We start from the raw sequence: 26341 nt of genomic DNA, 5'->3' as shown, positions 1-26341 counted from the left end.
TCAGATTTTAGATTCCTTACTCAGATCCCAGCTGCAAAACCCAGATTCCGATTGCAGGTCCAGATTCCTGATTCAGAATCGAGACGCTGATTGCCGGTTCAGATTTCAGATTCAGGTTCCTCATTCAGATTTCAGATTAAGAATCCAAACTAAGATTTTAAATTCAATTTCCCGATACCATTCTCGAGAAAGTGAGAGTCGCGTGAAATGAAGCGAATGCAGGGATGAAGATGTGAAACATCCGCTGTTCTTGACGTCATCAAAAAGTTTGGTAAGCCCTTTCAATGGGTATATGTTCGAAGAAATAAATGGAGAGGCTCTTGATTTGTATGCTCATAGCTCGTGAATGAAGTATTTGGATCATGTACTCTGAATAGATACAGAAGACACTGAATCAGCGTTTTTTGTATACACCCTGCAACTGATCTTACGTCAACAAACGTCAGAAAATAATTCATGAACACTGCCTAATCACACAGCTCAATTTGAAAGTAAAATTTTCGTGAATCGAAGACGAAGACGTATTAAAATTTACATACCAAGAGCGACCTAATTAGATTAGATTAGCAATGCGTTTTTGGGGGCAAACAAATACACCTATTTCACTGTTGATGTTAGGTCAGTTTTTCGACGCGGAATTGATTCATTCAATTTGTCGGGGTGACACAAAAAAAAGACAGACAAACAAAGTAGATAAAAGTAACCTTCAGAAACCGGCGATTGTGGTGAGAAAGTGTTTTATTTGCCACACAAACAAACGACGGGCGAATTTCAATACAGTCATCGAAAATGAAACCGATTCATTTATTTATTTATTTATTTTTTGCTGCCTGTCACGGAATGTGCGCGCGCCGTCTGGGTCTGACGGAATCATTTTCGTTGTTTTCGGCACCGGGCGAGCCGTGACGGCCGCTCTCAAAGTCTACTTTCGATTTTCGCTGTTATGATCTATTTAATAGTTTGGAGGGTAATGGGTTGGAACGTTAGTTGGCTGGAAGTTTGGGGCGCATTCGTGGCGCGTGAATGTGGCCAAGAGGTGTGATATTTTGTCAGTGTAAGCTCCTAGAACATACACAGCTTCTACCATCGCCGAAGCCGACTCTCGCGGCCATAGGTTGCGTTCAAAAGTATACTAACGTAACGGTTTACCTTCACTTGCTGAGCGCTTGCGCGAAGTGGCTTAACCAACGGCTCTAGCTGCCCGATGGCAGGAGGGTTGGGCTGGAAGAAGACGAAGCGGTTTCACGGGTTGTATGATTAATTTAGCAGCGACTTTGAGCGTGGCCCGAGGGTTTCATAACTCACTGTCGTGATCTAGGCATGATTTCGCGCGGATTGAGGTTACCTAAACTTGATTTAGTTTTTGTGTTTAGGTGACGCTTAGATGACACACTTTGGCTTCGATAGAAGTCACGTAAATGTGCATAATACATGAAAGCCAAAATGAAAGGAAACAGCCGGGAAAGGGATACATGCACCGGTTAATTGCACAGTCATCCTTGTTCAGAGCGGAAGTTTGCTGCTTTATACGAACAATGTGCTTCGTTGGAAGCAGAAGAAAAACCGAAAAGGACAATTTTGCGCGCTCAATGAAAGCGAAAGGATGTCGCTGAGCAGCTGATGAGTCAAATGAAAAGTCTGTTGTCCTCACACTACTTGGCTGCGTCGTTGAGGGATGGAGCAATAAACAATAGTGTATTCATTCATTCTGAGAGACGCTCCTGCGATGATTAACACGCTGTCTGCCTCAATACATGTATGCAAATAATGAGACCGCGGGATGGGGCATCCCTTGAGTATCGTATCGTCTGGTCGGTGGATCAAAAGTACCATCTGCATAAATTTGTTTCCTCACACTTTCCTTCAATGGATGCTTTTCCATAGTTGGAAATGTGGGTTTTGGAAGTTTAAGTTTGAGGTTAGATAATAGTTGACATTCATTGGTGGATTCATGCGAGGTGCACATCTATTCTCATTCAAATGCCCTCAGCCAGTTATGTAGCATTTTCGCACTCAGACTGTCTCACGCTTAATTGTGCCTCTCGGTTCCGTAATGTTTTTCTGTCCGAACCCAGGTAACAGCGTTTGTTCCAGCGCACCCTAGATCGCTCCGCAATCCTCCGTCCCCTCCCACAACTCACCGTTAGTGGAACGAGTGCTCGAGCCGACTCAGACAATGCGTCTGCCGGCTTTATAGCTGCAACGTAACCAAAGCGCACCAAGTGCTTTGGCAGTCATTCCGTTTCGCTATACGCTACCGCGTCTTCTTCACCCACCCCACCTCAGCACTCGACCAATTTGTTACCACTTTGAACTATCGGCTGTAAATTACTGTCGATGCTCATTAATGGAATACTCCCACCATCGAAAGCAAAATAGAGTGGTGCCACATTATCATATTTCGCCGCTAATTCTCTCTCTTTCTCTCTCTCGTTCGCTCGCACTAGGCTCTGTTGAATCGGTAAAACAGGTTTCCACGCTCGAGATCTTGAACGAGATACTTGAACACCAAACAAAGTCACCTCCCATTCCCATTGCCTGGTGGCGGTTAGTACATTCGAAGGGGCTGCAGTTGAAAAAAAAACACTCGGCATTCAGATTCGCACAACCTTTGCACGCCTGCATCGGCAGAAACAGCTGATTGGGAAATCGATTTTTGCACACACAGGCACATGCAAGAGGCAGGTCTTAACCATATCCTCATTCTCGCCGCAAACCATTCGGCGTTTGTGTGTGAGCGGAATGAGGGGAGGGGGATCTATACGTGCGCTCTCGTTACGTGGTTCATTGAGGACAAGGCCTCCGACTGTGGTGGAATAAGCGGCCCTGGATCGATCGATCGATCGATCGATTCTGCGACGCTAAATGTCAGAGGGATGTCAAGAATAGCCACCAACTGCGAGAAAATGAATTTAGTTGAGGGTAATCTCTGTAAAATGTTACCGGAAAGCTCATCCTCGTTCACTTGATGCTGATGATTGATTTGACGGATTTCGCGCCAACACGTCTATGGGATTGGCATGACCCTCTCAGAACCTGATGAAACTTTCGGGGCATGGAAACCTTACCTAATTAAGCAACTTGGCATACTTAGTATTCCGAAAATTTATCTAGACTAACATATGGAAAGGGCCAAATATTTTCAACCATTTTTTCATATTTTTTTTTTACTCCAAAATCGTAAGTCCTACAAAAAAGTGATCTATGGAAGAGTTTCAGGAAAATCATAAAGTTTTCAGAAAAAAATACCGAAAAAATATTTTTTGAAATCCTACACCAAAAAAAACGTTTACAAAAACTAAAAGTCGATTTTCTCAAACTGGTCATCTCAGATTTTGATGAAATGATGGATAAATTGTAGATAAATATGTGCCCTACAACTCTTCCATACATCGCAACTTGTGCATATTTAAGACAAACAAGTTTTTCTAACAAAAACTTTTTCAAGATTTTTTTCTCGGAAATTTTTCATTTTTTGTGTACAGTTATAGAAAACATCAATAACAGGTAGAAATGGATTTATGGTGGCCCTTGGGTGCTAATGTACAGTTTTCAGCTTGTTTTTGTAGTCAAATACAATATGTTTCAATTCAGAGAACAACAATAGCCATCTGCCAAAAATCTCTTGATCGGTCGGTCAGGTATCGAATAGTTGTTGTAGATTTAGGTATCTATTATGAGTCACTGTAGATATGATGATAAGAAATGGATTGTATAGAAACCTAAAGGATGAATAAAATGGCTCTGCACTTGTTAAGTGGCGGAACAGAAATAGCATTATTTTGTTTCTTCGTAATCATCAGAATTCAACAAAGAAAAGTGTGACATTGTTTAGCAACATGAGTCAAGCCGTGATCACCAGGATTTACAAGGATTACAAATGCAGTGCTGGTATTAACAACCCCCAGTGAAACCGTAAGTTAGACCACTTGAGACCAAAGCATTGTATATTATTTGATAGTACAGGAACCCACAATGTTTGTATATGTACCATTCACGAAAATGTAAAATTAATGGATAACAGTTTGAGAACGATTTCGCATACAGTAGTCATGGGAAAATGCTATGTAGTGTTTTCTGAAACGCCACAGATTGCCCTCTTCGTGCTTGTAAGGATTGTGTTTCCAAAACATCAATTCATGAAGAAACAACTCTTCTATTAGAGGAAAGCGGATAAGAAGAAATCGTTTTTCAACAATGGCTGACTACAGACCGTTGTAATTTGAAAACTACTTTAAAACCAATCGATGAATTTGTTTCGTATTTCGTTGATTAAGTAGACAAACTTATGAAGCATAACTTTATTTACAAACAGCAATCTGTGTTATTGCGGAATAAAAAAGAATCTTTGACGCGAGGAAAAATAATAGTAATTTGTGATTTTTCAGAGAATTGTTCATCCATAATTCAAAATGCGGCACAGGGTTATCACTGGAATAACTGGCAAGCAACTATTTGCCCATTTGAAATATACTACAAATAAAATGGTAAACGAGAAAACGTAAGCTTTACAGTTATTTCAGAAGTTTTAACACACGACACTGTGGCAGTGCAATTGTTTAGAGAAAAATTGATAGAATTCGTCAGAAAAATAATTATTTTACTAAAATAACTTTCATGTCCGATGGAGCAGCAGCACACTACAAAAACGAAAAGAATTTTGCCAGTCTGCGTAATTTCTAAAAAGTTTACGGACTAGAAGCAGAATGGCATTTCTTTGCCGTCTCCCACGGGAAAGGAGCCTGTGATATAATAGGGATTTTTGACGATTTTTTTTTTTCGAGATAACAGTAAATCTCGACGTTTCATGCAATTCCAAGACATTTGGCATCAATATTTTTTTTTTCGAAAACCCCGATTTCCTTTACTCCCCCCTTGGGTGATTTTTCGGCTTTCAAAAAATTCAAACTTTGACCGCTGTGCGACACTAGTAAATGAAGTCCGATTGAGCTGATATTTTGCATAGGGTAGTTTTTCGTGGGAATCAACATTTTTAATCATGTTCCGTTTGAAAATTCGAGGGTCACTTTTTTCCCATGCATCCATTGGCACTCTAATGTACATGTTATAAGATCAGATGAATAAAAATGAATTTAATGTCAAAAATGTCATCAGTTTTATCACATTTGATTTGAAATAAAGACATCTATTATTATTATTATTATTTTTTGTTTGGGGTTGGCTTTCTGTACTGAAAAAAGAAATGAACTGAATTTCACTAAAATATTGAAAAAGTTTTTGTTAGAAAAACTTTTTTGGTTTAAATATGCACAAGTTGCGATGTATGGAAGTTCAATTCAATTCAATTATTTATTTTTAAGAGGCCTTAAACTTTGCAGTCCATTCGCCTCTATGTATGGAAGGGTTGTATGGCACAATTTATTTACCATTTCATCAAAATCTTAAATGACCATTTTGAGAAAATCGACTTTTAGTTTTTGAAATCAATTTTTCCAGTGTAGAATTTCAAAAATTATTTTTTCAGTATTTTTTTCTAAAAATTCTATTACTTTCCAAAAATTTTTCCATGGATCAAATTTTTGTAGAACTTACAATATTCGAGTAAAAAAATGTTATAAAAAAATGGTCAAAAATATTTAGCCCTTTCCATATGTTAGTCTAGATAAATTCTCGGAAAACTAGGTATGTCAAGTTGCTTAATCAGGTAAGGTCTTCACTCCCAGAAAGTTTGATTAAATTTTGAGAGGGACATGCCAAAATCTGGTCGAGTTAGCGCGAAATCAGTCATTTGTTAAAACAACATGGGTTGCATCTCAATCGTGCGCTTGCATAATTTGTAAGTGAAAGTATCAGCGTGTTGCGATGGTTTGCGAGAAAAACGTTAACTATAATTCAATCAATCCTCCGCCAACTTTCACTCACTGTCTCAAGTTCCGTACTTCGAAACTGATATCCATTTTTTTTTGTCAACATCTTCGTTTGCCTATGTGGTGCATGTCAAGACTTTGTTGCAACCTAAAGCCGTTATTCCACCGAGGCAACACTGAATGTCATCTCTGTAGAAGGGTTTGATTATCGCATTGTGACGCTTCGTTGGAAAAACTGAAGAATTCCAGCTTAGCTGGTTGAAATTTATCCAGCGAATGGACATTCCTATCCCATCACTGATATATTTCGAAGCAGCCGGATATTAAAATTGCCATCATCATTCATGGCAATTGTGGATTCATATCATCCGAACGATTTCAATTTCAATCGCGCCGATACTTTTTATCTCTCTCCGCTTTATCAAGAAATCTGAATGGAGACCTTCCGACCGGAAAGCTCCGGTTGTATAAGTTATAAAGCCCCACCTCAAGACCACTGCTACCCAGCCCAGAACCGCGCGGTTCGGCTCGATTCGATTTCGTAATTTATTCTAATCACGCACATTGCACTTTCCCCCGATGATGTGGTTGATGTTCGTTTTTTAAATATTTTCTTCGCTTCTCACAGGCAGACCGTGTTGGGAATAAGAAACACGCACAAGCCGGTCGTCAGTACGCGACTGTCAAACGGTATGCCCCCTGCGCACGGATTGCACTTCTCTTTCAAATCGCTAACGGAGCATTTCGACTGCTTCATCCGCTTCAAACTTGTTGTTGGTCGTCAAGAATGTCACGGATTTTACTCGTTTCTGTCTCTTCTTCCTCATTCCACACTACGGGCGGCAAATAATCAGTTGCTGCCCTCTTTATTGGTTTCGGTACCCCTTTTCTAACGATCCCGGAACAAGAGGTCTTCATTTCCACGGGAAGATTCGTTTCGATTCGTTCCATGCAAAGTTTGTGTCGAATTGCAATGAGTATGGCCTGGCTACTGGATTACATACCTGAAAAGAGCAATAAAAAAGTCAAGAATTAGTTCACAACTTTGGCAATGAGAAAACTAGTATTCGAAATTTTATGACAATACCAACACGGCGCTGCCTCCTGCGTTGAACCCCACCACAACTCAATGGGTGACAATCATTACGGGAGTGGCGGCCTCCACAATGTTAAAAAAAGTTATGGTGCTCCACACAGTCACAATTCTAAAGGGAGCGATCCAACCTAGAAGAGGGCCAGCGGGCGGCGTGAAAATTCATACAATGGGCACAGAAAAAGAAGACGAAGAGGAGAGAAAAATAGATTGACCTAAATAGCAAAGTGAATTTATTACATTAGAGCGCATTCAGGCGAGTCGCGCGCGCGCATTTTGAAACAGTGCTGCTGATATACACGGATTGAGTCGGGAGGGGACGACTTGCGTGCCGTATCGGTGCCAGCAGTGATGGAGTGGCTTTGGAGTTGCTGCTGGTCGCTTTGTCATGACAATAATAGCGGGGGTCAACTGGCTCTTTCAAATGTCACCCGAATGCTGGATACGTTATTCAAATATGATGATTGTGGACAAACGCTCCCTAGACCCGGCAAATCAGCCGATCTTCACACCCATGAAGTGTTTTAGATTTTCTCCCCAAAAATCTGTTAACCGACATGTAAAAGGGTTTTTGATGGGTTTATACCAATTGTATCTCCTAAATTTGTTTTGTTAGCATATTTTTTTTGTTAATTTTTTCTTCCATATTTTAGTGTTCATGGAATTTTTGAGTACTCTAATACGTTGAGCCCCGACCGAACTAGGAGACTGATAATGAACTTTTAGTCTGGTCCACGTCGATCACTTGTTCAATCACATTCCTGCCATTTTTGGTCAAAGATTCGCTCACAGTGATTGAAATGTTTGAAGAAAATCGTGCACTTTGGCACTAGTCGTGCTACGTCTTTTCTCATGCCCAATACATCAACCTCAATACGACGAACGAGCTTATGAAAGATACTTAATTCACTGGCTAGCTCTCTCAAACTTAAATGACGATTTCCGAACGCACATAATTTCACACAATATCTTCGATCAAAAGAAATATCTATATCAAAAATCGCCGAGCAATAGTAAGCTAACTTAAGTCCAGAGCCTATAATAAGCCATAATTGTGTATCCACCAAAGGAGGACACTTCGAACACTAATGTTTACATTACGTACCATGTTAGTGCTGTTTTGCTTTTTCCTCATTTTCTACAAAGCAATCATTAAAACATGTACCATGTATAGCGACGAAAAATTTGTTGCACATAAACTTTCAATAGAATAATCTAGTACAGTGAAGTTACCTTCTGTTAAATTGGCAAGTATGTTGTAGGTAAACGATTTAGAAGAAAATTATACCATAATACCTTTCCGTTCGATTTTCAATAGTTCGAAAGAGTAAAATCTGTAGATATATTTAAATCTCGTGTCATTATGTTCGTGATCGAACTCCTCCGAAACGGATCGACCGATTTTCATGAAATTATACAGAAAAAAAACATGGTATGCATGAGAATAGGTCGTAAACCATTCATGATACCGCTAGGATACCGATTACTATATATTTAATACCAATTAAGAAGGTCCTATGAAGGAAAAGAAAATTTCTGAATATTCCTTGTGTTTTTCCTCAAAGTTAAGCTTCATAAAATACATATCCAAATCTTCACCTCAGTCCCCTTCTTTTCAATCGTGATTTTAGTATATTGGTTCGTTTTTCAAACAGAATGAATTCGTTTACGTTGGTAAATAACAGATGTCGCTACGTCTGCTTCATTCAAGTATCCAAGTAAAGCCTGTTGACGTTTTGTGAATGTAAATGTAAATGTAAAACCTCAATTCGCCTAAAGCGAGGCGCCTTGACGGCGACCAGGAAACTGAATGAGTTCAATAAAGTATTGAGATTCTTCAAATCACGCATGATTTGATTGCAAAATGACAATTAGGGGAGGTGGGGGTAAAACGGACATGTTAAGAAGAACTTCAATTATATCTTTGGAAACTCATGTTTCCCAAAACTTTGATGCAGTTTCTTACAATTCCAATATACTGTTTTTCTACCTAATTGGCCAAACATTGTACAAAAAAAGTGTTTTTCAATGTTTTTTACTGAAATTAAAACAGACCGAAAAGTACAACTTTTTTTTCGATGCGGCTAATAAGGACATATAGTGGGGGAATATGGACATGTTTGTAATAAATATATGAAGCGTTGAGGTTTATCGATCGCGAGAGGAATAATTTTATTCAACCAAGGTCTGAACTCATCACGAATGTCCGTTAAATGATGAAAAACCCGAATTAATCCACCTAGAAGTGATATCGTGCTTTACAGCAGTATAAACGAACAGACCCTCGGCGAATTGAATTTTGATATTGAACCACTCAAAAAGCTTAATATCGAAGCAGCTAAAATTACATCCACAAACAAAATCATGAATGATTTTCGGTTTTTGTTTCCCTTTTCCACTTTTGATCAGTATGCCATAGGGTGGCTTAAATATTATAGAATGACATGTAGGTGTTCTCTCATTAACAGAATTCTGAAATTCAAAATGTAACTATACAAATCAACCACCTGTCCATGTTACCCCCACTGTATTACCCGCGGTTCCCCTACGTTATTGTCATGAACCCTGATAAAACACCGGCTGAAGAGCACGTGTGTAGATCCTATGCGCATATTGTTGAAAACATTGTTGGAATCATGATAGGCGACTGCACAGCGACGCAAGAAATTGTGATTCGAAGATCGAAGAAGAAACAATAATCTGCTCTTCATCTTCTTCTTCATGGTAATAACGTTCCTAAAGTTTGTAAAACAACGTTGAATCCCACGGTTGCACTGAAGAGACAACACGAATATTGCATGAACTTTAAACAACGAGATCTCGCTATAGCTACTTCATTGAGGATTGAAAACGTTCACTTACGATATGCTGTCATGAGCAACACCGACGCAGTCTTTGCGATTGCCAGGCCAAAACGCAATGCATTGTCATTACATTCAGCACGTGTGTTCAAACCGAAAACAATGTTTTTAATTATTCATTACAACATTCTACGTATTCAGTCAACGCGTTGCTGGATGTATTCAGTTGAACGGAAAGAGAGGGGATTGTCTCATACACACATTTTTAGTTGCATTAGTCCACAAAATTCGCCCTGAGTAATCGGTGTAGTTTTCTCGGTAATTCGTTGCCTCGGGAGGAAGTTGCCAGATTTTTTATAGAACGATTGAAATCGAGTCGACCGAATTTCATAATGCAAAAGTCGATTACGATCGAAACGTGAGATCTGATCAAGTATTAGACCAATCAGATTCCGAAATATGGGTGACTGATTGATATTTCTACCATAAACATTGTTCATAGTCCATGCGGTGATCTGCAGCTTTTATCGCCCTGCATGGCAGAAGGAAAATGTTCAAAGCGTTTCACCAACGACACGACCACAAGCGTAAGTGGATATCCTTCGTCTGGGTGTCCAAACGTGTCCAAACTAGATTGCACTGATATTTCTGAATTGCTCCGCATCGAAATAGCGTTGCGACATTTTTGTTCTCAATAAAACATAACAATTACGAAAGTTTCACGTCTGTTTATCGAATGATACCGTTGTTTGCGGCAGCATATAACTTTTGTTCGAATCGTTTAATTATAGATTTGGCAATATAATAGTCAATTTTTATTTAACAACCAGAATATTCGTTTGAAGTAATGTATACGGCGAAACAACGTTTTTCGGGTCAGTTTGTGATGTATAAAATGATACTGTATGATAGATGAGCGCACTTTATGTTACATACAGTATATAAGAAAAATTTATTCACTCTTTCTCTTAATTTTCACGTGTTCTGTTTCAGATCAGATTATATCATGAATGGAGAGTTAAATATTCTTTGTTTTATTTTTGCGGAGCTCGAAAAAACGTCCGAAGTTTGGGTCTCTACACTAGAATACCCCCTTAAGATTCATGAAAATAATCCAACAAGTTTTCAACAACTACGGTGAGGAAATTCAGCAGAGTGGAACAAAATCGCACCAGAAATCACAGCTAAGCTTGTTCAATTAATGCCTTGGCGGTGTCAAGCTGTCATTCATGCCAATGATGGTCACACAAAATGTGAAGTGAATAATTGAAATAATCTGTATATACTATTTTGACTTAGTTTTTAGTGTCATTTCACTTGTTCTCTAAAATTGACCAATGTCACAATAACATCACACGACTACGATTTGAATTCTTTTTTACCGGTAGAAATATAAACATCATATTAATAAAGTGTATTGCATTTTTTTCGCCCTTGTCTGTTACAAAAACAGAGTCGAAACACTCTGACCGGTGCGTCGAAAAGCTCTGTCGCATCCGTGAAAATACAAAATTCCAATACATGAAAAATTTTAATTTGGTATTGTATACTTGTCGTCAGATATTTTAATATATAACAGATGGTCATCGAAAAGTACGTTGACCAAACGTCAGGAGACGACGCCTTTAGATGTTCACAGGAGGATGTTACGTATCGTTCCGTCAAACGAGAATGGAGCTGTTTGTGAATTGTAATATAGGTTGAGAACGATTTCCTTTCACATGAGGATTTTCACACCAAGACATTACGAGAAGGCTAAAAACCATCAACCGTTGCTGCCTTTTGTTTACTTCAAATCCAATAAAGCGCCCCTCAAACGTCAACTTAAGCGTGCCCCACCTCGTCTACAGCGACGGCAATCCGTCGCCCGGAACCGACAGACACAATTCGATATCCTTGACTTTTTACCTTCATCTATCCGTCCACAAAACAGAGCGAATGGAACGCACTCTGAAATTGGCTTTCGCATTCACGAGTCGGAGCTTTTGACTGCACAACATTTCTGCATTTTCCCGTGAACTGGCTGAATTTAAATCGTATCCAACAGACGTGCGGAAGGTCATCCCCGTCGCGATGAACAATGACACGGCGGCGGACAGATTCCGGATTTAAGGTCGACGACAATTAGCCACAGCGATGCTGAAGGGTGTAATTTACACGAAAATTACAACAGCGGAAAAGTTGTTTCGGCGCACTTAGTCATAACTAAGTGACCACGCAGTCGAGGAAAGCGAAACTTAATTCGATAACCTCTTTGTCCTCGTATGAATGGAAAGTGACACAATTATCGCTCGGTATTACCACCAAATGTCACAACCTTCTTGTTTTATTTGTTTCTTCACCAACTTGACTGGCAACAATGATTTGCGCCGCCGGTTGAGTTTCCAAGCGCAACTGAGCAACTTTTTGACGGTTTGATTGATATACTCCAGCGGTGACATGTTGTAACACGTGTGTGCCGCGCAAGAGCCGATGGTCGAGCAGCGGTTTATTGTTTTTTCGTCAATTTACGTAGAAAGTAAAACAATCCACCAACAAGCGACGTCAGCAGTGGCGACATCGACGAAAGTGTGTCACAAGGTTGAGCTGGCAATCATCACGAATTGTTTTTAATGTGTTAAATTCCTTTCCCCCCTCTTTCTCTCTCCCACATTGGTTTCGGAACGCGACCCCCCCGTTGCATTTTGTGGACATATTGCTTTAATAGGCCACCGAGCTCAACTCACCGGTCCGAGCTGATTGCCAACTGCATTCATTCATTGGTTCCAAACTGCCAAACGTGAGGGAATCCCGTTAGGCTACTCTCCCCTCCTCTCTTTAATTTGAGTTCGACCAGATTGGCCGAAACAGGTGGTGTTCAAACGAGTGGTATATTTTCGGCCGTTTTTGCGTCTCTCCTGCTGCGAAGGCCCTTTAAATTGTACGCTGGGGCCAATCGCGATAGGAAAGCATGCACGGCGTCTCCTGCCACCGACCACCGCGACGACGACGCGATCGAGGACAGTCCAAGATGAAGAATAACCTGGGGGTGAAGAAGACACCGAGTGGCGATTGTCAGCCGATGAATCAGCGAAAGTTTTGATTTTGTTCGTTAATGACCCACTATTGAGACATTCCTGAAATGACGGATCATCAGTAGGTCGAATCGAGAATGGTGGGTATATAGTGAATGTCGGCGGTTCAATCGAGTGGAACATGGATGACGAATGTTGAGCTTTGATGAAATGCTCGAGTTTTCTTCGTTTCTGACAGTATGTTGTATGAAGATTTTACAAAGAATATTGACGAATGAAATTCGAGTTCTAACTGTGAACGTAATCTGCATCTTAATGCATTATTGGGAACACTGCCTTGTTTTGAAATCTAGCAAAAAATTTCAACTCAAAACAAAACAAGTTTTATTTTCTGATGCATAGGTTAGAAGAGCTTTGAACATGTCGACTTACGACTGGAAAGTACGATTCGCGATCAGCATTGATTTTCTGCAACCAATTAAAGAAAATTGCTAGAAAATTGTGGAAGCTTACAGTGAACATGTTCTTGGAAAATTGCAATGCTTCGAGGGGTTAAGAGGCATGTGGGTAATTTCGGGGACATAGAGACGTAGAACTCCACCGAGGGCAATATTAATTTAGATATATTGTTTTAATTTTATATCACCCGGAAAATGTTGACTTAGTTGACTTAGAAAACAGCTAGATAACTGCCGAAACTGTGATGATTTATCGTCAATGATGATTTCGAAAGATTTCTCGATTTTGTAGTCCGTGTTAGGGAAACAAGTTCAGGTCTGCACAAGGGTATGCAAGTGAAAGAATATCCGTGGCTTGCATATGATGATGTTTTGGCGTATACAAATATTGCGCTACCAAAATTTTGTCTGTGATTCGAAATGCATGGCGTGGTCATAAGCTCACTCTCTATCACATATTCCATTAACGAGCACATTGCAGTACATTAAAATGAGGATGATTCAACAAAATGAATAGACGACGCGGAAAAAGTGTGAAATCTGAAATCCTTTTTTTTCGTTTCGTTTCGTTTCGAAAAGTATTTATTTTTTTATTGTAATAGATGCGAAAATATCTTCAACATTTTCAATCAATTGATGCAAACATAACTGCGATCTGTCGCAGTTGTTGCTTATTATTCATATTACAGTACATATATACAGTACAGATTTGACGAAAGTAAACTTGCGGTGTTTGCGGTGCCACCATTATCGAATCAGCGAATCCATAAAATTTTCAAATTAACCCTCATCCATAACATGTCTAGAGTGACACTGAAACACTAAACATATAAAATATCCAAGTAGTTTTCAGTATCTCTTAGCAATATTACATCTCCAACGCTCACAAAACCCTCATTTGCAAGGAAATAATACAAAAATCGGCAACAGAGAATCCGAAATCGAACGAAATGGAACGATTTTTCAATTTCAGTTTTCAATCGAAGAATACAGCTCTCACCGCTGGAAAATATTTTCTCCATGTACAGCGTGAAATTGGCTGCTCTTTGGCGCTACTTACAACCTGGAAACAATGCACGAATTGGCGAAAATTGGATGATCGATGGCAAAAAGACAGCAATGAGCCCAAAACACTCCTCAATTCACACCATCTCTCCCCGGCAAACCAATTATAAAAATCAATTTGCTGTTTATTATTTCGGATATTACTTTAACTTTGAACTTTTTGAAACAATTCTTCAGAGGAAATTTGCCATTCTGTTGAAAAGGTGTTTGTTTTGCCGCTGTCGACCGGTCGCTTCGTTCATGGTAATAACCTGAGAAAGAGGAGCCAGCTTGCGTTTGTTGTGATCACCCTTATGTCAGCGCGAACCAGTCACGGTGAACCAAGGGGAAGTATTGAAATATGTAGAAAATTTTAAGATGACATTTTTCTTCATGACTTTTTATGTAAAAATAATTTTGACGTTACATTGGAGAAACAAGATTTTGAGCAGAAATGGTATGATAACTGCTGCATTCGCAAGATAAAAGGTCTACGTGTTATATGTCTGCTACTTATTGAACAAAAGTTTGTTTCAAAATAGCTTTGAGAGCAAGCTATTGAAATCACAAAAATCTGTATATAAGCAGGGTGCCAGCTCGGAATGCCCCTCAGTTATAATTGTACAGCGGTTGGATCATATTATGTCTGCTCAAGATTGATGTGGCGAAGCTATCTTCGTTAGCCAGGAAAACGCTGATGAGCCAAGAGCTGTTTGTACAAACTAATGGCGCTGGTTTGTCGTGTTCGTTCAAGCTTCCCCCTAAGATCAAAAAGGAGTCCACCAGAAGGAAGAGTGATACTGCTAGAAAACATCCGCCGAGAAGAATCCGAAAAATGTCATCGCTCCTGGCAAATAATCTGCCGCTGATACCGGGGAGAAGGAAACAGTAACCGCTGCAGGGAATCGTTGCAAAAACAAGAACAATCTTGTTGTTGTGAAGAAGGCGACCAGCAAGAAGAAAGCTGCTGCTACTGATGGTTCGGCTGCCCGAAAGCAAAAATCAAATAAATCCTCGAAAAACGCTGCACAGACCAAAAACGCCGAAACCATAGAAATCAGCAGTAGCTTCGAAAAAAGCTACCGTAACCACACATCACCCACAACACGAAAGATTTTGTTGTCTTTTCAACAAATCAAATCAAGTTCTTTTCAGAGCTCCAAATTGCTTTGAAGCGGAAGAGTTTATGAAATAATGCGATCAAATACATTATTTTTGTAATTTCTTCGATCAAGTGCTACTAAAAATGCAGACACACTAGTACTGCATCCTTTTTTGTCAACCAGTTATTTTATACAATGCAGATGTAATGTAGACAAACTAAGTGCGCAAACCATTAACAAAGCTGTGGAGCAATAAAATCTCTAAATTAACTCTCAACCTTAACATTAGCATGTTGATTGTTTGGTGTCTAGAGCGATCCTGAAACACTGAACTTATCGGATATCAAATTAATTTTTCAGATCTTTGAAAAAATTTCATCTATTGAAAACCATCATTCCCAAATAAATATTCCGCAAATTTGTCTATGCACATCCTTTCGTTGAACGGCAACAGACGGCCTTTCGAATGAACGATCGGGAAAAAGTCACAAATGAGCTCGAAACACCCATAAATTCACGCAAGATCTCCATCAGCAAACAAACCATAAGACTCAGTTTGCTTAATATTGCTTCAGAATGCATCGAAATAATTCTTTAGGACAACTATAATTGAAATTTTCATAAGTAAAAAAAAGTTTGCAGTGGGACGAAGCTGCTAGAAGCCATAATGTAGGCTGACCTGGTACATATTTTATTAGTTCATACATGATCAGTGTTCAGATTTTCATTTTATCCCCCATTCATTCCTGTTAGACGCAGTCCTACGTCAAAAATCAAATCGCGGATAAAAACGCACAAATGATCTCACAAAGATTCACGTCAAGTTTGAACACTTTTCCCGAAAATGAATGACACCAACTTGGTTGATTGAAATTGTCCGATTTGAATTTTCATGATGAAAAAGCGTGAGTAGAATAAGAAGAAAACAAACTATCTGTCATTCAGCTGGCTTCTCTCTCACAGGTAATAACCAGGGTTGCCACATTTAATTCTGTATAATTTTCTAAAAAAATCTGTACATCTGTATTTTTAGCAAAAAAAATCTGCATAAAAAATCTGTATCCAAAATTTGAGGGAAAACAATGAAAATAAAGGTTTATTTTCACTTTAAACTTATTTTTTTATTGATGGGTTGTTAAAGTCGTGTCAATAAAACAAAATAAATCATAAAAAAGGTTTTTCGCTACTGAATTTTATGAAGTTTTTACATGGTTTTGTTGAACTGCGTCTTCAAATTTTCCTTCATAATTTCCGATACATAGTTCTTCGCTTTTAAAATAGAGTTCATAATTGTGGGAGCCAACCGATTTCCGGACTTTGTTTTGTTGGCACTGTAGTACAAATGGCAATGTAGCTCAATACATGTTGATGAATGTCATAAAAAATGTCTTACAAACGACTTTAGCAATGGATACAAAAATTTCCCATCACGCCTTTTGACATCCAACAGCTAGGACAAAGTTATATCCACTCAACTCACTCAATTTATACCCCATGAGATTCGAATTGAGTAGCCTGAATTCGTTATCCAAGCCTTGTTTTTAACCTGTTTAGACGAATTGAGAAAATTGGCGCATCAAATCATTAAAGTATAGTAGCTTGACGAAATTTTGAGGGTTTATCAAGGCTGCAGCTCTGTTTCACCAGGTCAATATAGAAGTCACGAAAAAATCGATTTGAAGTTCAACTTCCTAGCTGTATCCAATCCTTTTTCAGCTTCTTCTGCATCGATACCAACGCAAACATCCTCAGGCTTCTTCAGAAAGTGTTCAAAATCATTCACATCAAGGTCAGCATCAACGAATCATTGCACGTAGCTCTCCAAACATAAGTTACCAAACATGATCAACAATAACAGTTTTATCTCATTACAAAGTTCGCCAAATTGAGAACTTTCTGATTGAAAAGTGCGAATGACGTTATTGATGAGTTGTAGAACAAAGTTTAGGAACAGTATAATCGGTTTAGTCATAAGATCGTTTAAATGAGTCAATATACGATTAGCGGATTGATTATGGTCATACATAACTTACAATTCTATCTTACATAACTTAGGTATCTATGTATTCAATGTAATAAACTTAATATTCAAGATTGAATTTTTAAAAAAATCTGTAAATTCTGTATTTTTGCTGAAAATCTGTAATTCTGTATCTGAAATTTGGCGAAAAATTTGTAAAATACAGAATATTCTGTATATGTGGCAACCCTGGTAATAACTACTTCCCGGTTAGAAACGACTAATCGCTCCGCGGCGTAGTGGCGAATTCAAAGTTTGCTGATTTAAGAATTACACAGGGGTGGGGCTTGCGATGCAATGTTTCACTTCTCTTGTGTTGAGAGAATTCGTCGTATGTATCAGGAGCATAATAATAGAAAGAAATAGATGAACGATTGTCTTCGCAGTGGTACTCATGAATCAAAATTATATTCTGTTGTTACTCTGGTTGCATGTTCTAGTCGTTACCATTTCAGAAAATAAGCCTTTGTAATTCAGAACATAATGTAACCATCGGGTTAATTCCACAAGAAGGTATGAAATTTAGTCGCAATCAACCACTAAAACCACGCATGCGTCGCAACCAGTCGCGCCTTCACGTTGCAAAACTTTCATCCTTATCAGTGGACATCGAAATGTCCACAGAATGCCGAAAACAACAAAACAAAAGGCCCTTGAACTTCTCGGGCGGGCGCTCTTATCGCACAAGCGGTTGCCTCGAACGGGGCCTTTACCGAACAAATACTTTAGCAAGCGTCAATGAGAACCATTTTTATTTTTTCGATCGCGTTGTCACATGCCTCGGCCGTGTCAGCGATGTAGTCTCAGAAGACCGTTGCGGGCCGTCAATGACGCGAACTGACGTCAAGGCTTATCGCATACCAGCTAGCAGCATCACCTTGGACGCAATTGGACTACAAGTTCTTGTGGTATGCGTATCAATAAGAGCTGGCAGTAGCAAAGAGTCGTATATGTTTGTCACGGCTTAATAAAATATTGCGTTTTTATTTCTCGCGATGATTAATTACGCCGGCGCAAGCCGGGGAACAGCGAAATAAATGTTGTTACTTTTTTAGGATTAATACCACCATTCCAGAGGCGTTGTTTTTCTCTTCCAATTGCGATGTTTTTGTGACGTGTCAGTGACAGGAGAAAATTTCTTCATTAGCGGCGTCCGGATTGCGGATGTAAATGTGGAAAAACGTGCTTTCTCTTACCTGAAAAGAAAAGAATTTTTTTATTAGAATGTGTTTGTGTTTGGTTAAGTTTGGGAGTGATGAAAATATTCGAAAACATCAGAAAACTCTAATTGTTTGCTAACTGCACTATGGTGGCAGCAAAAACAAGTCAACTTTTCTGAAGTCGAAACCGTAAGTGCAGCTAAAAAACCTTCCCACCTCTACCCCCGTTCCGCCTCAACGAGCCATTTTCTAATTCGACTCAAAGTAAGCCAAGGACTTTATGCTTTATGCGCCTCGCAAATACACACATAGACGAGAGTAGTCGGCTGTAGGCGCATTGAAAAAGCTGGTAGAGGCACCTAACCTATCTTTCGCGATGTATTTTTCTTGAACGCTCCTCAGACTGTAAATGGCAAATCGTTTGCAGTGACACCAACCTAAGGAGGCCATGGTTGCTGTGTGATTCGTCGTAATTCTCTGAACACGGTAATAATTAGATGTTTGAACGTAGTTTGTAGTAGTTGCCCTTCCACCTCTGCATGCTTTTGCCCAACACAAACATACGAAATCAAGGCATGGAAGTATTTTCTGGTTTTGTAAGATATTGAAAGTATGTTAATGGCCACTTTCCGCATCATGCGGCTCGAGGGGGGTTCCACTGCTTTTGCGTTTCGGTACACAATGCGCAAGCAGGAACAAGGTACCGGTTTACGTCATCTGCGGATGACTTCATTCGTTATTCTTCGGCCAGTTCCTGTTGAACTCATCCGAAATTTTATCAGTGACGGTATGCACTCGAACGGTTTGTCTCCAAGGGGCACCTGATTACCGGCTTAATTACTGTTGCCTTGGTTTCGCGCTACGTGGGCTCCGAACGTGAACCGGTTTGCGAATGCGGCTGAGCCTTCGTAGAGTAGAGAAAGAAAGAAAAAACAAGGTTTGCCTCGGTCCCTTTTGAAACAGCTGTTTGTGGCGCGCAACTTTTCAGTTGACATGGTTAAATTGTTTATCGCCAATACACTTTCGATTTCGACGCCTAGGTGATATATACGTGACGCTATTTTGTCGAACCGGCTGTGCGAATTTAGCGCGGCGACGGCGGCCGAAAAATTGTGTCACAACGGCAAGCACCGTAGAGCCCGAGTATCGAGGACAGCTCGAAGCAGCCAAATGCAATCCCCCCATGTTCGTATTTTTGTCGCTCTCTCACGATCAAAGCAGGCCAGGAGGTTACGTATGCAGCAATGGCGCAGCCATCGACATGAAGGGAACTTTTACTTTTTTGCTAATTTCTTTTGGGAAACGAAGACAATGTTGCGTCTTGTGTGTTTTGTTGTTATTGTTGGTGGTGGTGGTGTTGCGAAGAGGGGCACCGGAAAATGGAGCCGAAAACAAATCCATCATGGACGGAAGGAGAACCGACGGAAAAACGAGCCGACAGAGAGCGTGTACTTATCTTAACGGATGTCTACGATCGGAGCTCTAACGTAATGTTGTGAATGAGTCCCACAGCTAGGTTAGGTTGACGTGACAGATGTCATCACCTTATCGTCGGTGCCGTTGCAATGTCGCTGTCAATTAAATACAATTTTTTAAGCGGTCTGCGGAAGTGTTAGAATCACTCAGAGATGTATGTTAACACAGGCACACTCATTGTATGAGTATTCATAGATAATTTGTTTTGTCTAATTGGTACCATGAACCATGAGCCATCTTCTCTACTTGAATTAGTGAAGCTGCAGAAGAGAATGGAACAGAGCAGTTCATTTGGCATTTCGAGAGAAGGTTAAAAGACTCAAGAAGGCCAGATTCGTAGTAGGGGAAATCAGGGTAAAACCGACACCCTAAGGATTTCTACATATTTCCAAGGCCTCCCATGTTTCTTCGACTTCAAATCGTTACAGAACCTCTCTCGAATTCTACATGAACCATTCTATAGTATCCGTTGACCATTTGTTTTAGTAGAACACGAACTTCGATAGAATTCAGAAATTGATGTTTTAGGTGAAATAAATGGGAATGCGGGTAAGATCGACACCTTTAAAGAAACAAATGAAAACATGTTACAATAATTTAACCCTTCGCGGTTGGAATTATTTTCACTTGAAAAAGCAGCTTTCTGAGATTATATGCGGTATGTATATGTACAACTTGTGAGATTATGAAAGATGAACAAGATGTATGTATTTTCTTGTAAATTTCAGATAAGTAAATGTGTTTATATTTATGTTTATAAAATATATGCTATAATTTTCCTTTGTGTGATATCTTTCGAAACAGACCCCAAAATGCAGACCTGTTTTTCGAATGTATCACAAAAATAATAAGTTTCTATCTTCAAAATTGTGTTGAACAATCAACGAAACCCCATTAAAGCACTAAACTTCATGTTCGGTTTTCTCGAAATTTTAAAAATGTCACATAGTCCGGTCTGACTTAACGCCGAGATGGTTTCTAATCGCTAGTTGAGCAACTCCTGTCTTTTCGTAGTTTTTTTTTTGAGTTTGGTATCGATCCACTGATTCCCCCAAATCAACGTTTTTAACTTTACTGTGTTTCCTTTGCGTTCTTTGTCTCTGATCAGTATGATGGAAATAAGGGCGATTCAAGCGTGGTTTCCGTTCCCTTAGCTATTTTCTGCATTGTGGCATTTTTCTGGCTTTGCTGGCACTTCCGTGTGAAAATGCTATTTTCAGTGATTAATTTATCAATTGAAAACGGAATATCTACGGAATATGTATAGCATAGAAATTTTGGAACGGAGTTTTAGTGATTAATTTATCAATCTCCGCAGCATATGAGCATAACGTGATGTCTGCAGTTATTTTTTTTTTGCAATTTCGTCGGGAAAGACTAATAAAAGTGATGGGTCATTTTATCTTTACAAATTTTCATTATTCAAGCGATACCAAGTCTTTTTTTTTCAAGGCTCACAGTATAGGAGAGGTGTGTTGTAAGAAAATAGTCTGCAATTAAGAAGTATTTTACCGATAACGATACTGCTCCCGAGGACTAAGAATACGATGGTTCTTGGACTATTTTAACACTTAAATAATGGAAAAAAAATCACCAGTTGCCATCCATTGATTGATATCAAGTTGTTTTATGATTTCATGAATATTTTGGCCCGAAATGTTAAGAAATCTTGAATATATTCAGGATTATTATATTGCTTAACAATCCCAATCCTACTAATTCATCTTGATATGTACCTTATTGGTCTCTCTTGTTAACATTGCATCTTTTAGAACGCTGGAGCCAGTACTCAAATGTTACCATGTTATGCATACATCAATTGATAAGTTGCAATTTTCTCTGAGTTCAACCCTTTTACGGATAGTGGCAACTGAATTGCCACCAACGATTTTACTTTTTTCTCTTCTATAACAATAAATCATCACTTCTAGCCTTATGCAGTAACTAGTTTTGATATCTAGCAACATGCCCGATTTATGACGTAGGACTACGTCTTTTCATTTCTATACTGGGGTGTAAGTTCAAAGTTTTGAAAACTAAAGCGTTACGCCGGAGAACGAGATTTTGAGCGTTAATAGCTCCAAAACAACTGAACGAAATGGTATGATACACACTTCATTCAAAGATAAAATGTCTACGCGTTCTATGCTTGTTACTTTTTGATCCAAAAACATGTTTCAATAGCCTTAAAATTGTTTTCAAAACAGGCTATTGAAATCACATCAATCGGTATAAGAGCGAGTGTTGCTCGGAAATCCACTCAGTTACGATTGCGCAACGATTGAGGTATCATCGCTGGAATGAATGGATGTTTCCCTAACACAGACTTCAAAACCATGGAGCCAGGGGAAACTGGTATTGCAAATTAGATGCAAGCAGCGGGATCTTTTGTACTCGTTTGCGTTTTTGCAAATCGGAATGTTTCCCTAACACAGACTTCAAAACCATGGAGAACTGGAAACTGGCATGGAAAATAGATGCAAGTTGTGAGTACTTTTTACTCGTTTGCGTTTCTGCAAATCGGAATATATCTCCAACACGACTTTCAAAACCATCAATACATACAAAAGATAGCTCTGTGCAGCAGTGATATCATACCCAATGAGGAACATCCGAGGTGCGATTATTGCTAATTGAAAAAACACAAATGATTACTAAGCCAACGACAGTCCTACGTCAACCTTGCGGTTATATCATAGGTAGAACCCATCCATAGTTTTTTTGAGAACGAAGTCATTGAAAAACAGTCAATTTGTAGAAGTTTTCAATACATGCGAGCTGTTTAGGGCCTGCTGAGTCTGATCATGAGTTTTATTAGTTGTTTTTGTTGAAATTGCCACCAACATTTTAAGCTAGCCGGGCAGTGGCAACTATATTGCCACCAATTTTTTGAATGTTTTGAATTGTTTTGTGTAGTGAAAAAAATGTGTTGTGTGTTTTAGCATGTAAACATGTCATTGTATTCTAGTTTGCGTTGATTACATGCCTAGTTCTCACGGCCCGTTAAAGGGTTACACAACGCTGCGCTTCCGAGCACGAAGCAGGGTTGCCATTACAGATTATTCTATTTTCTACAGTCTCAAACATTTTGAAGCCAGAATCTGTAGTTACAGAATGCAGATTTCTTGGATTTCACACAGAATATACAGATTTTTCTAAAATCACTTTCCAGTATTATTTTTGACCTAATGATAAGCAGTATTCTTAAGAAAGACTATTTTTATTGCACTGTATATGCTTAATAGTCCTACACTGCGTCTCGCGGAGACAATCAAGTTTATTCTTCAAGTTATTAAAAAAAACTTTTACTTTTTTCTTAGTGTACTCGTACATTTTTTTCGATTTAACTAAAAAGCAAAAATTCTGTAATACAACAATTGATGTCGCCAGCATTTCGGTCGGTTTGAGGTGTTCATAATTAATTACGCAGCCTCAATACGACCAAACGTAGATGACAAACATATTGAGCATGACTTTAAAACGACCATTTACGAAATTATTCTAATTCGGAATTCACTGGTGACTTATCATTTCTCAGTTTGTCTTCCAGTCAGCGTTATCTAATTTCAATTTACTGAATAAACATTTCGAGTACTGAACCTTCCGCTAATTGTGATTGAGTTTAAGGGGAGTATTCGTTCAGCAATGATCCTTTTGCCTGGAATCAACATTCCCAACAGTGTTTTTTTGCACAAATTTGATACTTTCAAAGCAAAAAAAAAGATTACAGATTACACACAACAAAATCGCACATTAAAGTCCAAGTCCAAGAAAAGCCATTATTTATTTAAAGCAATTCCAAACGGTGCAGACTTCCGGCTCCGGCGGCATTAGCACACGTATTTTGCTTTCATCAAAGTGCCCAAAGGGAGGGGGCTGCCATCCACGCTCATCCATACTTTATGTTCGTGCGCCATGTTCGTCGCTGACCGCTGTCATGTTGGCCCCTCGGGCGAAAATGTCATCGTGGCATGGGACACACGACTCGGCCCAGAAGGTGGTGAAGTGTAAATAGCCTCGGGCGGTGTTACATGTTTGACCGTATGGAAATGAAAGTTTTTTTTTGGTCTCTCTCTTTACCTCCTCGGCGACTTCTATTAGCCTGCCACCGTTGGACCCGTTTGACCACATTTTCTTCAATGGATTCTCGGGTAGTGCATTTTTCGTTTTGTTTTTGCCTACCCATATGTGTAAGAAGGGGGAAAATACTTTACGCTTTCCCGCTTTGTATTGCTGCATGTGGAAATTTTATATTGAATGAAATTACTCCGTCGAATGATGCCAGCAGGATTGCTGGAGCCGTCTGTGACCGACTTTTCGACAAGCAGCACGTGCACTTTTTCTAGCAGCATAGAATCGAAAATGAATCAACCTCGTTTAGAAGGTTTATCGTTGCTGGAAGGGAATATTCTCATTGTCGTGTAAAACTTCGAAATATTTCGTTTTTTGGAAGAATACATTTGCCAAGGAAATGATGTCAAAACCCGCAGGTTTCCAATTGATGACTGCCATTACTACAAGTTAGTTTGAAGAAGAAAGCTTAAGAGAGACCTCTTTAAGAATATGAAAAATTATATGTCTCGACTCTCAAAAACAGAAGCAACAACTACGTAGGCATATTGATTAACTATCCATAAGCCAATTGTAACCATGCTGTACTTTAGTTATGGTATGAAAAAAAGGTCTGGAATTAGTATGTATTACAGATTATGGTCTCTAGTTTAGAAGGCGAGTCGAACGTTCCTACGCTCGTGTCGTTTGTTTTGCTATTCCAGAAGTCGAACACGACGCAAAACAGACGGGCAGACGGTAGACGGTCTAACTCGACCATTCGACCGCGGTAGTTTTGATGTGTTTATTCACTTTGTTGATTTCAAGCATAGGTATCCCATTATTTCGCGTTTATCTTCAGAAATTGATTTTTGATCAACCGCAACCGTCAAATTTGATTCAGAAATTCAAAAATTTTATGGAATGAAAATCTGGCAAACAACAAAATCAAATGTGAACATCTAATTTCACATCTAGGGATATTTGGTAATTGTTTAGAATATATTAACATGACACGAAAAAGTGTCTTCACAATTATACTGAACAAAAATTAATAATTCATAACATTGACATTGGAGTGACATTCGACCAGATATACAATGTTTTCTGACTTTTATTTTTATTTAAAGGATTCCAATCATTCTACCTAGATGCTTTAAAGTGTATTGCTATAAACATGAAAAAACTATGTTACTTGATTGTGTAACTGTTAAGGAATAAATGCAAGTTTTCGTTATAAATCATGCAAAATCCAAGAGTTATCCTTCCATAAATCAGGCTGTTTGCGACAAATTTTCTCTCCAAACGTCTCATAACGGCAAGATAATACTCTTTATTGACTCTTCGGAAAACAGCCGCATTACCTTTACTTTTGATCGAATTTGACGTGTTTTATTCGGTTTCGACTCGTTTGCTGCGGTGCATATTGATGATTGTTGACTCGTTTGCATGTCATACTCGTACATCCTTGTCCCATCGCTACTAATACGTTAGATGAACGTGGGATCAGTATTTGAACGTTTCAGCATGTTTTTGCCTCAGGAAATCAGGTAAAATATAAATGGATTATTTTGAATGTCTCCGATTTCAAAACCAGCACTACATAATGATCAAAAAACCTCCACGCAAAAAATTTAGCAATAGCGATATAGAAACAGTCGAGCTCGATCTTTTGATAAGTAGCCCCCTATATCTGGAATCGAGTGAGAGTGATGTCCGAACGAAGTAAAAGCAAACGACCGAATTCATAAAGGACTAGCTGTTGTGTTTGAATTCAAAGTGAAGTAGATAAGTGGCAATGCGTTGACCCTTCAACCCACTACCGCCAGTTTGTTCCGAGTAGATCTAAATTCTTTGGGGTGGAGACCAGAGTTGCCATAATAAAATCTGTATTTTTAGTCTAAAAAAATCTTCTCATTTAGTATTTGTTTCCGATGATCTGATATCTGAATACAAAATTGAGTATGCTCATAGCAAAAGGATTTAGCTATGTTGATGGTGATCACGTAGCGCTAGTGAGTATATACACTGCAATAAAAACATTCTGCTCCATTAATTGAATCGTGAAAGAAGTTTACACAATAACCAGTGAAAGCTTGAATGCTCTTATTGTGATATTTTTTTGGTACAAAAAAGTGAATTGGAATTACTTTGAACACATGAGCGAGTGAATGGACAGTTTCTGAGAGACATGTTTTTCTTATTGACGTAGGACTGCGTCCTACAGGAATATATGGAGGATAAGAAGAAAATCTAAATACTGAACATGTAGGAAAAAATGAAATATTTCGAAT

At 39.0% G+C, this 26341-nt stretch overlaps 1 protein-coding gene and 1 pseudogene across 2 annotated transcripts in view; one reads left to right on the top strand and one right to left on the bottom strand.

The window, feature by feature from the left end:
- The window catches only part of LOC129779232 (zinc finger protein 704-like), a 156802-nt gene that overhangs the window by 98143 nt on the left and 32318 nt on the right, over positions 1–26341 (bottom strand). The gene's annotated exons all lie outside the window — the stretch shown is intronic.
- Positions 22570–22646, top strand: LOC129781024 (U4 spliceosomal RNA; annotated as a pseudogene).

This window comes from Toxorhynchites rutilus, chromosome 3, assembly GCF_029784135.1.
Source record: "Toxorhynchites rutilus septentrionalis strain SRP chromosome 3, ASM2978413v1, whole genome shotgun sequence".
NCBI classification, from domain to species: domain Eukaryota; kingdom Metazoa; phylum Arthropoda; class Insecta; order Diptera; family Culicidae; genus Toxorhynchites; species Toxorhynchites rutilus.
The sequence above is the reverse complement of the archived record's forward strand: the minus strand, read 5'-3'. Positions and strand labels throughout refer to the sequence as shown.